The sequence below is a fragment of the Pleurodeles waltl genome, chromosome 5 (assembly GCF_031143425.1).
Source record: "Pleurodeles waltl isolate 20211129_DDA chromosome 5, aPleWal1.hap1.20221129, whole genome shotgun sequence".
Taxonomy (NCBI): domain Eukaryota; kingdom Metazoa; phylum Chordata; class Amphibia; order Caudata; family Salamandridae; genus Pleurodeles; species Pleurodeles waltl.
The window spans coordinates 73,549,964-73,564,114 of record NC_090444.1 but is presented as its reverse complement, the minus strand read 5'-3'; positions in this window follow the sequence as shown (position 1 = coordinate 73,564,114).

The window sequence follows — 14,151 nt, the reverse complement described above, 5'->3', positions numbered from 1 at the left end:
TCCTCCGGTTTCGGTTTGCCTTTCATCCCAGCCACGATCCTTTCTAGACATTTATGCAAGGGCGCCAATAACACTTGCGCTGACGCTCATGGCGGCCGTGGTGCTTTGAATTGACTTGTTTTTAGTTGACACTTATGTCCAGAGGTAAAACAGAACATTACTGATTGCAAGCAGGAGGCTTCTGTTTTGCACGATTTGGCTATTCACAAAATTCATTTATAAGTGATGCACACTACTTAAGGCTTAGAAACTCTTTTCCTCAGACACCAAGTTAAAGCAAAAAAGATCCCTTTATCATGAGCACAGATATATCCCAGAATTAAATTTGATGTGAAACATTATGCTTAATTTGAGCTTCTGACCTCAGGTAGCAAAGAGCAGCAGAATTTAAGCAAAGCCTATCAGTTTAAAGTGACTTTAGCTTTCCTGAGCATTAGATTCAGGGTGATGCAATCCGCGTAACCTTCAGCGCCTGGCAGAGCAGCAACAAAAGAGGACAACCGCTGCCTGAAGAATACAAGGAAAGTACCTGGAGGGGGATAACCATGGACCCAGAGAGCACTGAAGTTCTTTACTTCAGCACTGAAGCAGGGTGTCTCGGGATTGAACCAGATGTGTGCAATCTACCTGCAAATTTCCTGATTGATAAGGTTCTCGAAAATTGGCATGTAAAAATCTTCTGCCACGTTAAAAAATAGGGTTATTTTGTTTGAGCGGTGTGGAAGCCTCACTTAGGCAACAACCACAATCCTTGCCATAAACCAGAAAAATCACTAAATTAAACAGTACTTGACTCTCTGGTAGCTCGGCACAAAGCAGTCAAGCTTAACTTAGTGTAAAGTATTTATGCAGAACACAAAAAATAGTAAAGTGGAAACCTGCCACAACGAAAATCCCAAAGCAATTTGGAAAAATAGAGTACACTCTAATAAATAAAATGACACCAAAATAAATTAAATCGAAAAAGTTAGAACCAGAGAAATTACATTTAATTTTTTTTAGTGAACATAGCGCCTAAAAGCACAAATCACCACTCACGTGGTCATCTGCTTGCACTAGATTGGGGGAAAGTAACAAGTTCAGACTGACCGTGATGGAACGCAGGTTAGATACAAGGACTAACTCAGTCCAGCTGAAGAATTATCTTTTGAGCCTGGCTCGAAGAGTTCCATTTGCAGGAGAGGAGGCAGGGGGAGCATAGCGGATAGTCATTGCTGTAACCCGAAGAGCATGTTGGGCATCGCAGGCTGTCATTGGTGTACCGCGAAGAGCCGGTCGAGTGTCGCGGACATTTGTTGCTGGTGTTTCGCGTTGGCGGACACCGTGGGCCGTAGTAGCTGTAGCGAAGAGTGCAGTTTTCGTATTGCCAGTCGTCGCTGTAGCACAAATAGCAGGTATCACTGAAGCTTTGCATTTGCAGTCATCATGGGTGGCAGTATTGGGGAAAAGGGGCCTGTTTGCGGTCGTGAAAAGCTAAAACTTCAGGAATTAAGCTTTTCTTTCGCGGAAGTGCTCAAACTGATGCCAGCCAATTGTTCAGGACTTCCAAGGGGCACCTCTTGGGGATTCAGAACTCACTCCAGCAGAGGCCAGCAGGGTTCAGGCAGGTCTTGTTGCGGGTCCAGGCAGGTCCCGTATAGCAGGTCAGCTGGGCAGTTGCAGGAAGGCCTCTGGAGCATGTTATGTCCCTGTAGCTCACACAGGAGGTCAGCCAACTGACTACTAGAGTCACTCAGGCTAGCCTGGGATGAAGGTAAGCAGGCCCAGTCTTCCTTCTCAGACAGCAAGGTCGACCTCATGCAGCAAGGTAGTTCTCTGACATCAGGGCTATCGTGCTTCTGTAATGTCCATAGGTCCAGGAATGTTCCGAACAGTGGCTCTTGAGGTCCAATATTTTTACCTGGTGCCAGCCTTTGTGTAGGTAGATTCCCTGTCCTACTCCCACATCTGGTTTGGGAAAGTTCTTCCCCTTACCCTCTCAAGGCTCCTTGACAAAAGACAAGGCAGGCCTGGTGTCAGATGCATTGATTTGTGTAGGAGGCATATCCCTTTGAAGTGTATGTGAGGCCGGGCACAGCTCCTCCCAGTCATCCTGCCAGGATGGGCCATCCTGTCTCCAATTAAGCCCCCTTTTTGTTGCTTTCTGCAAGCATAGCCATTCACAGTCATGTGGCACTGGGCACTGGCAGAAGGCACAAATAGTGAGGATAAGAAAATACACATTTTCTAAAAGTGGCATTTTGAGAGTTGTGACTTAAAATCTGACTTTACCTTTAAGGAGGATTTTAAATTACAATTAATTTGAATGTAAACAGCATATATGTATCTGCTCCCAATCCATCATTATCACATTTGAAATGTAATAGAGTAACCCAGTGTTAGCCAATGGGAGAGATAGGCCTTATCACAGTGAACAACAACTTTAGGAGTTTTTCATTTCCAGGACATGTAAAACTTAAGCACACATGAGCCTTTAGGCTTACTTTAAGGGTGACTTATAAGTATTAAAAAGGAAAGTTCAGGAATGCAAAACAATGTTTATTTTGCCAGGTCAATATTGCATCTTAAAACTGCACTACAGGCTGTAGTGGCAGGCCTGGAGCATGTTTTAAAAGGCTGTTTTAGTGGGTACAATAGGAGTGCAGCTGTCCACTAGTAGCATTTAATTTACAGGCCCTAGGTACACGCAGTATCGTTTACTAGGAACTTACAAGAATATTAAATATTCCAATCAGGTATATGCCAATTGTACCATGTTTTAGGGAGAGAGCACAATACCTTTAGCACTGGTTAGCAGCGGTAAAGTGCACAGAGTCCTAAAGCCAACAAAAACGAATTCAGCAAACAGGTTGGGTGAAGGCAAAAAGTTTGGGGGACTACCACACAAAAAAAACATCAGATCTAACACGGTACAAGGAGAATAAACACAATGGACCCAGGAAAAACACTTTGCAGTACAGCGGTCAATTCTGTGTAAACCTTCTGTAAATGTATCAGTGCATCCCTGAAAGCTGAAATATGTATGTCCATAGGCAGGCATCTGATCTTTCTAATGTGCTCCTGGTAGCCATCCTTGTGACTGAAGGTCCGTCTGTTTAGCCAATTCATAAGCTCACTACATGTGTACAGGTGACTGGGGGACACCTTTCTAGGACAAGATGGCTGAGACAGGTGCCACACTGCTGTCAGCTCCCCAATCCCCCTCTCTCACAACATTCGTCCCATCTCACCTACCTTTGTCTGATACTGCATTGTAGCTTCCAAACACCCTTCAACCAGTCATTGATGCTCTGCCTAGCAACCAATCCAAGAAGGAACTATAATGTCACATGATGGGGGCAAAAGGCTGCAGGGATGAGGGTGGAAGGTTGATAATCGAGAATGATGGGGCAGGTGAGGCAAGCAGGATACATGGGAAGGCTGAGGAGAGTGAAAGGTCAGGAAATTCGGGGGGTGGAAGGTGACACCGATCATAAAACAAATAATAAAAATACAAGAAGAGAAAACGCAGAGTTAGGGACTTGCAATGCAGTTTGACCAGAAAATTGATTAAACAGATCCCACAGCTCTGAGATGATGGTGTAAAACAGCATTTTATTAGGTCAGGTTCATCAGATCCGAGTCATCAGGAAGGGCATTCACCGATGTGACATTCGTGAGCATGAGATAGAGCTTTCAGCCTGCTCTCCTTGGAGGTCACCCTCCTTCGGCTGCTCATTTAGGTAAAGATGGAGCATAGTCTCTTGATATTGGTCTGTCAGTTCTGGAATTCATGGCTGGTAGAACCTGATCGATTTTTGCCATGTCATCTAACCGCTGAAACCTGGAGCGCGTGCCCCAAAGACCAGCCTTGCCATCCAAAATTAGGCAATGATCCATGACATGGAAGTGTACAGCCTCCGCTCCACTGGACATCATGTTTGCACAGTCAAACAGGTAACCGGCCTCATCTCCTGTCAGGCCCCTGCCGGTGGTCCTCTCATAACCTTCACTGTGATGGGTGCAGCTGGGATGCTGCAGAGGGGACTGTGGTGAAGAACATGAGCGAAAAATCAGTTCCAGCAAATGTCAGTGGAAACATTATTCAATAAAAACATGCATAAATTGACTACAATCCTCTATTGTCCAAAGCACAACAAACACTGGATGATTAATATTTTATTCTGTATTTGTTAGTACACGACCACGGACGTTTCTGGCATGATAGCAGTCAGGTAGCAGAAGTAGTGATTATTGACTGAAAGTATGAAGAATAGAAAAGTTCAATCATGAATAAAGGTGCGGAGCGGCTTGCGGTGCTAAAGAGGGGCGCCCCCGCCGTCACCACCGCGCTGCTCCTCTCCTGCACAAACAGGCTTCAGGCACAGGCTCCCAGCCTGCCCTGCAGCCATTCCTGAGGCTGCTCAGGGAAGCGTTAGGATTGGCTGGGAGCGCCTAGCCAGAGCACTCCCAGGCAGACTGGGAGCCTGTGCAGGCTCTATCCATCCCGGCCACACAGTGCAGGGCTGGAGAGATCCTACTGTGCATGTGTGTTTGGCCAGCCCGAGATGGCCGGCCAAACATACATGCGCAGTGAGCACTCTACCTCAGTGCTCGTCACAGTTTGTGGTCCCGCCCCTTTTACCAAAAAACAATAATAAACATAGATTATTATAGTTTTTTGGTAAAAGGTTTGCAGCTGCTGCTGCTGCCGGGGGCCGACACTCCTCCGCCCTAGTGGAGGAGCCGCGCCTGTTAAAGGGTTTCCTGAAATGAAGCTGTGAAGCTTGGTTTATCAGCCGGATAGGTCGCGTGCTCTATAGGCGAACGAAAAGGATTTGTTATTGAAAATTACATTTCTGACTCTAGCTGCTTGAAGCAAAAATGAATTCTCCTTTGGGTGATATATAAGGAGAAGCTCTAGCCAGGAATAACGTTTTTTATTAAAAAAAATTATGTGTGCACTATCTTCAGGTTCTTAAAGGTAGTGCATTTGTGACTGATAGCCAATAGTAGCTTTGAGAGTGGGTGAAATACTGTTGTATTTTTCAAGGGCACACAGCACATGAGCTGCCACATTCTACACAAGTTGCAGTTGAGCAATTGTGCACTTTGGGGTATTTAGGGGTATTACATTACCCACATTTAGGCGCCATTGAATTATAGTGATGATCACTGGTGTCCTTGATTTCTTATCTAGGAATGGAAAGATATTTTTAAAAGATTTCAGATTCTAAAAACAGGTTTTTGTGATTTTCTGACATGGACCTGAAACCCAAGGTCAGTGGCAGCCGGCACAAATCTCAAAGGGGAGGGCAGTGGGTAGGGGGTGGGGGAAAAAGAGGAGAAACAAATAAAAAAATAAAAAATAAAAAAAACGTACCTATCCCGACGCTGCCGGCCGCCTCGCACTCCTCTTCTGATGGTGTCCCAGCAATCCCTGGGACACCTGCACGAGCTCCCCATGCAATTCTGGCACTGCTCTCATGCTTCACGTAGCATGAGAGCAGCGCCTGGATTGGTCTGAGCGGCTTGGTCCACCACTCAGTCAGTGAATGGGAGTCTGTACAGTTTCTCCAAGACAGCTGGGTTGTAGAAACCTAAGAGCGGCCAAATGGACATGAGCACTTAAGTGCACTCAATGACTTCATTCCCCTCCCGTCTCACCCCTCTCATGGCTGGCCCAGCCCCGCCCCTCCCTGCACTATTGTTTTATTTTTCAGCTGCTGGCTCCTAGCCGGTGGGGGGGAGGGGAGGTGGGGGGGTGACGCTCCTTTGCCATTGTGAAGGAGCCGCCCCTGGCAAGGTTGGCCCCAATTTCAATTCCCAGGTTCTGCACTTCGGTGGTGGCTACGCAGGGGTTGGTAAAGGGGCAGGTCACGGCCTTATTCTGAATTTTGGAAGAAGGTAATAATGTCTCTGTTCTGCAGGCACTTAACTTAAGAAAGTTGGTGGCCATCCACCAACAAATTGCCGGCATACAGTAGGGGAGGAAAGACCATTAACAGGACTGAGGCAAAAGACCAAAGATGAGTGGGAGTCATCGGCATACATGTGGAATTTGACACCCCGCTGATGGAACAGAGAGGCCAGAGCTCTGATATACAGATTCAAAAGCAGGGGAGACAGAATGCTCCCCCGAGGAAGGCCAAAGTGATTGCACTCCATTCAAATGTGTGGGGGGGAGTCATGATAACTTGCTGTTGATTGCTCAGAAAGTCTCTCAACCAGGCTAAAGCTACCCCTTTTATACCAAAATCTGTTAGTCTCAAATATAAAATTTTGTGGTGGATAGTGTCAAAGGGCACAGAGAGGTCACGGAGCACTAAGGTTCCAGGCGCCTCCACGTCCATCATTCCTCGAAGATCAACCAAAATGGAGACCATCACCAGTTCTGTACTCATCCCCTGTCTAAAGTCAACTTGGAAGAGAGCCAATAATAACTCTGTTAACTACAGGAAGATTCGTTTTACTGAAACTTCATAAAAGTATGCCAGGACGAAATGGGCCTAAACATATTTGTTTCACAGGAATCAAGCAAGGGTTTCTTCAGAAGGGGATTTACTACAGCCTCCTCCAGTCTTGAGGGACTGTGCCAGTAGTTAGTGAATAATTTAATACTACAATAAGGTCTTTGGCCAATCTAGATGCAGGTTTGCACATATACTGACAAATATCTCATCGGACACTCAGAGGGTTGTCAGTTTGATGTGAAGCTCATGAGCTGAATTTTATTAGGTAAACAAAATTGTTCTAATGATGCTTCGACTCTCTGCAGAAGTCCAAAGGACTCACTGCCAGCAGGCTTGACAATGACTCAAGTCCCTATCTGTTCTCTAACTTTAGTTACTTTGTCCAAAAAGAAATGGGATCCATTGTCACATAGCTCTGGGGGGGAGTGTAGGAGGCTGGACTGGCTTGTAGTGAGTACCAAGGGGTACTTGCACCTTGCACCAGGCCCTGTTATCCCTTATTAGTGTATAGGGTGTCTAGCAGCATAGGCTGATAGATAATGGTAGCTTAGCAGAGCAGCTTAGGCTGAACTAGGAGACGAGTGAAGCTCCTACAGTACCACAAGTGTCACTTGCACAATATCATAAGAAAACACAATACACAGTTATACTAAAAATAAAGGTACTTTATTTTTATGACAATATGCCAAAGTATCTTAGAGTGTACCCTCAGTGAGAGGATAGGAAATATACACAAGATATATGTACACAATACCAAAAATATGCAGTATAGTCTTAGAAAACAGTGCAAACAATGTATAGTTACAATAGGATGCAATGGGGACACATAGGGATAGGGGCAACACAAACCATATGCTCCAAAAGTGGAATGCGAACCACGAATGGACCCCAAACCTATGTGACCTTGTAGAGGGTCGCTGGGACTATTAGAAAATAGTGAGGGTTAGAAAAATAGCCCACCCCAAGACCCTGAAAAGTGAGTGCAAAGTGCACTAAAGTTCCCCCAAGGACAAAGAAGTCGTGATAGAGGAATAATGCAGGAAAGACACAACCCAACAATGCAACAACGATGGATTTCCAATCTTGGGTACCTGTGGAACAAGGGGACCAAGTCCAAAAGTCACAAGCAAGTCGGAGATGGGCAGATGCCCAGGAAATGCAAGCTGTGGGTGCAAAGAAGCTTCTACTGGACAGAAGAAGCTGAGGTTTCTGCAGGAACGAAAAGGGCTAGAGACTTCCCCTTTGGTGGACGGACCCTCTCGCCGTGGAGAGTCGTGCAGAAGTGTTTTCCCTGCCGAAAGAACGCCAACAAGCCTTGCTAGCTGCAAATCGTGCGGTTAGCGTTTTTGGATGCTGCTGTGGCCCAGGAGGGACCAGGAGGTCGCAAATTGGACCAGGAGGTAGAGGGGACGTCGAGCAAGACAAGGAGCCCTCTTAGCAGCAGGTAGCACCCGGAGAAGTGCCAGAAACAGGCACTACGAGGATGCGTGAAACGGTGCTCACCCGAAGTTACACAAAGGAGTCCCACGTCGCCGGAGACCAACTTAGAAAGTCGTGCAATGCAGGTTAGAGTGCCGTGGACCCAGGCTTCGCTGTGCACGAAGGATTTCCGCCGGAAGTGCACAGGGGCCGGAGTAGCTGCAAAAGTCGCGGTTCCCAGCAATGCAGTCTAGCGAGGTGAGGCAAGGACTTACCTCCACCAAACTTGGACTGAAGAGTCACTGGACTGTGGGAGTCACTTGGACAGAGTTGCTGGATTCGAGGGACCTCGCTCGTCGTGCTGAGAGGAGACCCAAGGGACCGGTAATGCAGCTTTTTGGTGCCTGCGGTTGCAGGGGGAAGATTCCGTCGACCCACGGGAGATTTCTTCGGAGCTTCTAGTGCAGAGAGGAGGCAGACTACCCCCACAGCATGCACCACCAGGAAAACAGTCGAGAAGGCGGCAGGATCAGCGTTACAGAGTTGCAGTAGTCGTCTTAGCTACTTTGTTGCAGTTTTGCAGGCTTCCAGCGCGGTCAGCAGTCGATTCCTTGGCAGAAGGTGAAGAGAGAGATGCAGAGGAACTCTGATGAGCTCTTGCATTCGTTATCTAAAGTTTCCCCAGAGACAGAGACCCTAAATAGCCAGAAAAGAGGGTTTGGCTACCTAGGAGAGAGGATAGGCTAGCAACACCTGAAGGAGCCTATCAGAAGGAGTCTCTGACGTCACCTGGTGGCACTGGCCACTCAGAGCAGTCCAGTGTGCCAGCAGCACCTCTGTTTCCAAGATGGCAGAGGTCTGGAGCACACTGGAGGAGCTCTGGACACCTCCCAGGGGAGGTGCAGGTCAGGGGAGTGGTCACTCCCCTTTCCTTTGTCCAGTTTCGCGCCAGAGCAGGGCTAAGGGGTCCCTGAACCGGTGTAGACTGGCTTATGCAGAAATGGGCACCAAAAGTGCCCATGAAAGCATTTCCAGAGGCTGGGGGAGGCTACTCCTCCCCTGCCTTCACACCATTTTCCAAAGGGAGAGGGTGTAACACCCTCTCTCAGAGGAAGTCCTTTGTCCTGCCATCCTGGGACAAGCCTGGCTTGACCCCAGGGGGGCAGAAACCTGTCTGAGGGGTTGGCAGCAGCAGCAGCTGCAGTGAAACCCCAGGAAAGGCAGTTTGGCAGTACCAGGGTCTGTGCTACAGACCACTGGGATCATGGGATTGTGCCAACTATGCCAGGATGGCATAGAGGGGGCAATTCCATGATCATAGACATGTTACATGGCCATATTCGGAGTTACCATTGTGAAGCTACATATAGGTAGTGACCTATATGTAGTGCACGCGTGTAATGGTGTCCCCGCACTCACAAAGTCTGGGGAATTGGCCCTGAACAATGTGGGGGCACCTTGGCTAGTGCCAGGGTGCCCTCACACTAAGTAACTTTGCACCTAACCTTTACCAGGTAAAGGTTAGACATATAGGTGACTTATAAGTTACTTAAGTGCAGTGTAAAATGGCTGTGAAATAACGTGGACGTTATTTCACTCAGGCTGCAGTGGCAGGCCTGTGTAAGAATTGTCAGAGCTCCCTATGGGTGGCAAAAGAAATGCTGCAGCCCATAGGGATCTCCTGGAACCCTAATACCCTGGGTACCTCAGTACCATATACTAGGGAATTATAAGGGTGTTCCAGTAAGCCAATGTAAATTGGTAAAATTGGTCACTAGCCTGTTAGTGACAATTTGAAAGAAATGAGAGAGCATAACCACTGAGGTTCTGGTTAGCAGAGCCTCAGTGAGACAGTTAGGCATCACACAGGGAACACATACCTATAGGTCACAAACTTATGAGCACTGGGGTCCTGACTAGCAGGGTCCCAGTGACACATAACAAACATACTGAAAACATAGGGTTTTCACTATGAGCACTGGGCCCTGGCTGGCAGGATCCCAGTGAGACATAACAAACATACTGAAAACATAGGGTTTTCACTATGAGCACTGGGCCCTGGCTGGCAGGATCCCAGTGAGACAGTGAAAACACCCTGACATACACTCACAAACAGGCCCAAAGTGGGGGTAACAAGGCTAGAAAGAGGCTACTTTCTCACAGGGAGCTAACGCAATTTCGAGTGGAAATGAGATTTTGAAACCCAAACTTTGTCCTGTCTTTGCTTGAAGAAGGTAATTTTTCAGCGTTAGGCGGTTATAAAGACCTTGGGTTGATTCCAGCTACATCCATGTAAAGGAACCAGCATCTCCTTTGCAGAATGTCAAGCCAGCATCCTGCTCTTTCAGTGCCAAGTTATAGAATAATAATTCAGCATCCTTGTTCCTGTGCCCTACCCTCTCTGATCTGGACTTCTGTTTTCGCTGCTCTATTGTGGCTTTTACACTGCCATGGTGTACCTGATGTCTGAAGAAAAATAATTGACATAAGCAAGCCGATTCAAAGCGCCATAGTTGCCATGAGTGCGAAGGAGAGACACAAAAGGAAAAAGAAGTTCACTTATTATTGTCAAAACTATCGGCAATCGTGCAATTATCCAGGTAACAGGGTCAGTCTGCAAGGCGATAACAAAACCGCCCCAAGGAGGGACAAACGTAAGGCATTTACCAATGATAACAAAGAATTTTTGAAAGACAAGCCGATGAATGAGTGAAAGGGAAGGGGCACTCAGTGGGTGTGGTTAAGAGCTTACAATTCTTACAAGTCAAATCGCTTGCACGCTCGACCTAAAAATCAAGTTGCACAAGTAGTCTTCTTTCTTTCCAATTCTTTTTTTGCTTATAAACTTAATTGAGTTTTACACAGCAGGCAGTGAAGAGTCAGTACATATATATTTCTTTAATGCGGGAGCATCTATCCATCTCCCTCATCCACTCGTTCAGTGGAGGTTTTAGTGCAGAAAAGGCCTGGGTGGAATTTCAATTATGCTGGACTATTCTGAGTAATTTTGGTAATTCTGCATTACTCTTTGACGCAGAATCACTGTTAGTAGCGGGATTACGCCCACTTGCATAATTAATAGTAATTTAGGGGAACAAATCCTGTTGCTAGAGCACATTTAAAGACCAGCAGCTCAAGCTGCTGTTTATGTTCTGTTGCATTTAGAGCTAGTTTCTTAGTGCAAAATGCACCCTTGTGTGTCTTTTGGACGCTAAGAAACTAGCGCAAAATGCTGGGCGTAAATTGGGGGGAATCCTGCTTCAAGTGCACATTTAGCGAGGAAAGGCTTGTGCTCGCTATTCATGTTCGATTGCATTTAATGCTATTTAGTGCAAAATGCATCCGCAAGTCAATTTTTTACTTAGTGGGTATTTTTGCGCTATGAAAATAACGCTAAATGCAGAATTAGTCTTCTTGGTTAATTCCGTGTGAGTATGCTACATGGAGTTACACGAGTTATGACTACCCCTAGTGCAGACCTCCAATGTCTGTGAACCAATGTACAGGGGAACCCTTAAGCCCAGTTGAGACCTCTGTAAACACGTGATATCAACAACAATGTCTCAACAGGTATTTATTTGAAAAAAATTAGCAACAATAAATTCAGATGCAACAACGAAAAAGGAAAGAAAATCAATTACATATCAAAACCATTTCACAATTTAATGAATAAACACAAAAACAATTTAGCATCCATCTTTATCCTAAAAAAGTGTAGTGACTAAAGACAAGTAAACACATAGGGGGTGATTCCTATCTTGGCGGGCGGCAGGAGCCGCCCGCCAAGCGGGAACCGCCAGAAGACCGTACCGTGGTCGAAAGACCGTACCGGCGGCGGCGGCGGCGGCGTACGCGGCGGTCATTCTGAGTTTCCCGCTGGGCGGGCGACCGCCAGAAGGCCGCCCGCCCGCCCAGCGGGAAACCCCCTTCCACGAGGATGCCGGCTCCGAATGGAGCCGGCGGAGTGGAAAGGGAGCGACGGGTGCAGTTGCACCCGTCGCGATTTTCAGTGTCTGCATAGCAGACACTGAAAATCTTTGTGGGGCCCTGTTAGGGGGCCCCTGCAGTGCCCATGCCATTGGCATGGGCACTGCAGGGGCCCCCAGGGGCCCCAAGACACCCGTTACCGCCAGCCAGGTTCTGGCAGTCAGAACCGCCAGAACCAGGCTGGCGGTAAGGGGGTCAGAATCCCCATGGCGGCGCTGCCTGCAGCGCCGCCATGGAGAATTCCATAGGGCAGCGGAAAACCGGCGGTACACCGCCGGTTTTCCGTTTCTGACCGCGGCTGTACCGCCGCGGTCAGAATGCCCTTGGATGCACCGCCAGCCTGTTGGCGGTGCATCCGCGGTCCCCTACCCTGGCGGTCTCGGACCGCCAGGGTAGGAATGACCCCCATAGTGCTTGTGAACAAGTGTCTCAAACCCAACGCATGTGAAAAACAAAGAACAAAGAAAATAGCAGCCACAATGTAGGCAGTCTTTTCAGATGCAATTACATGAAGTCAATAATTCTCATTAAAAACCCCGATTTAAACATGTAGGTCAGAGAGCCCAAATTCTGCTGCTGAATTATCGATGGCGTTTCGACCTTATACACTTAAGGTCATCATCAGGACCAAAGAATACATGTGGACAAACTAGGAAAGCTAGTTGAAAGACACCCATCCAAGGGAGGATCCTCCTTTCAATTTTTCAGCTTGCAGATGAGGAAAGCTTCCCAAGAAAAGCTTGATACCTTCCAAATATAATTGGTAAAAGATCACAAAATCAAACTTGCCCCAGTCTATAGTGTAATAGGCCGGTCATGCGAATGTCATAAAGGAAAGATCAAATATATCCACAAGTATCAGAAAAGGAAACCCAAACAAATCAAGGTTCCTTATGGGACATTAAATCTCTTTAAAAGTGAATCTCGGCCTGCCGCATTTGGCAAATCCGCCATATAATGGATGACGTCCCCTTTTCATTGTTGTATATGAATTTATTGTTGCAAATTGTTTTCAAATAAATACCTATTGAGACATTGTTGACCTCCAATGTCTAGCAGTGTCTTGCTTGGAGAGTAAGTACCCCAATCCTGTGAGGGACCTTGCTGCTAATTGTTTCCAAGACCTATTGGGCATTTTTCAACATAGAAACTTTTAAAGGTCGTTTGCGAAGGTCATCTGCATAAAGGGGTCCATATATTGCCTTTTCCCCTTACAGCACCCAACTTTGAGATTCCTATATGGTGCCATGGTCAGAAGCCAGCCATGCTTACCTAACAAACCAGTCATTTTCCTTGCCACTATTGCGTTTTTGGGTGAATATAGCAGCCCATCATATTCAACATAAAGCATCACGCTAGCAGTCCCTTACGCCTTTGCTGATGGGGGTAATTAGGTCAGTAATGGGGAACCATGAAGAAAGCAATGCAGGTCATAGTCTTCTTTCTATTTCTATTCCCACACAGAAGTGAAGAAGCAACACAGAAGGATGAGAGCAGTGGGGGTCTAGGATGAGAGCAGGAAGAGTAATTGTGAGGTGTTTGCTTTAAGGTGCGATGGAGGGCAAGAAGTCTGATTCACAGCATAAAATATTAAGGCAAAATGGTGCTGGAGAATGGAGAATGCTTGAAGAGGAGGGTAAAAGACAGAAGGAGTTTGCGGAAGTAAGGAAGAAAATGAGGGGCGGTTCGTTTTATGCCACTTCACAGTACACATTAAGGAAGTTATTCAACATGCAAGCATCAACAAAGTCAATGGGTCTGGCTTTTCATTTATATATAAACAATTGCAACTATGAAGACTTATAAATTACATTTCTACACGAAGACTTGCATATGGAGTTAGGCATGCTGGCACTGTTGAAATAGAAGCAAAGCAAGCATTGTTTTTATTGTTATTTGTATTGCTACATGGAAACAAAGAAACAGATTTGTAAAGAAGTTGGACACCCAGGCAGTAACAGTGTAAATGGTTAGCTTTACTAAGTACATCAGCATATGGAAGACATCCCATCCACAAAGACTGCTAATATATAACTGACCTGCATCATTCCACAGTCTCCCAACCTCCTCAGTGCTGGGTTCCATGTTTCATAGTTCTACATTCCTAAGCCATTACTATACTATGATACCACACGCCTGACCCCAAAATATTTGGTATAGTTAACTATTTAATACATTAGCCTTACTATGTACAGAAAGATATTTACACAGACAATTTACAGGATCACAGCATACAAAGCATGTCATGTTCCACACATATTCGTTAGTAAACGCAGTGTATAAAATTGCCACA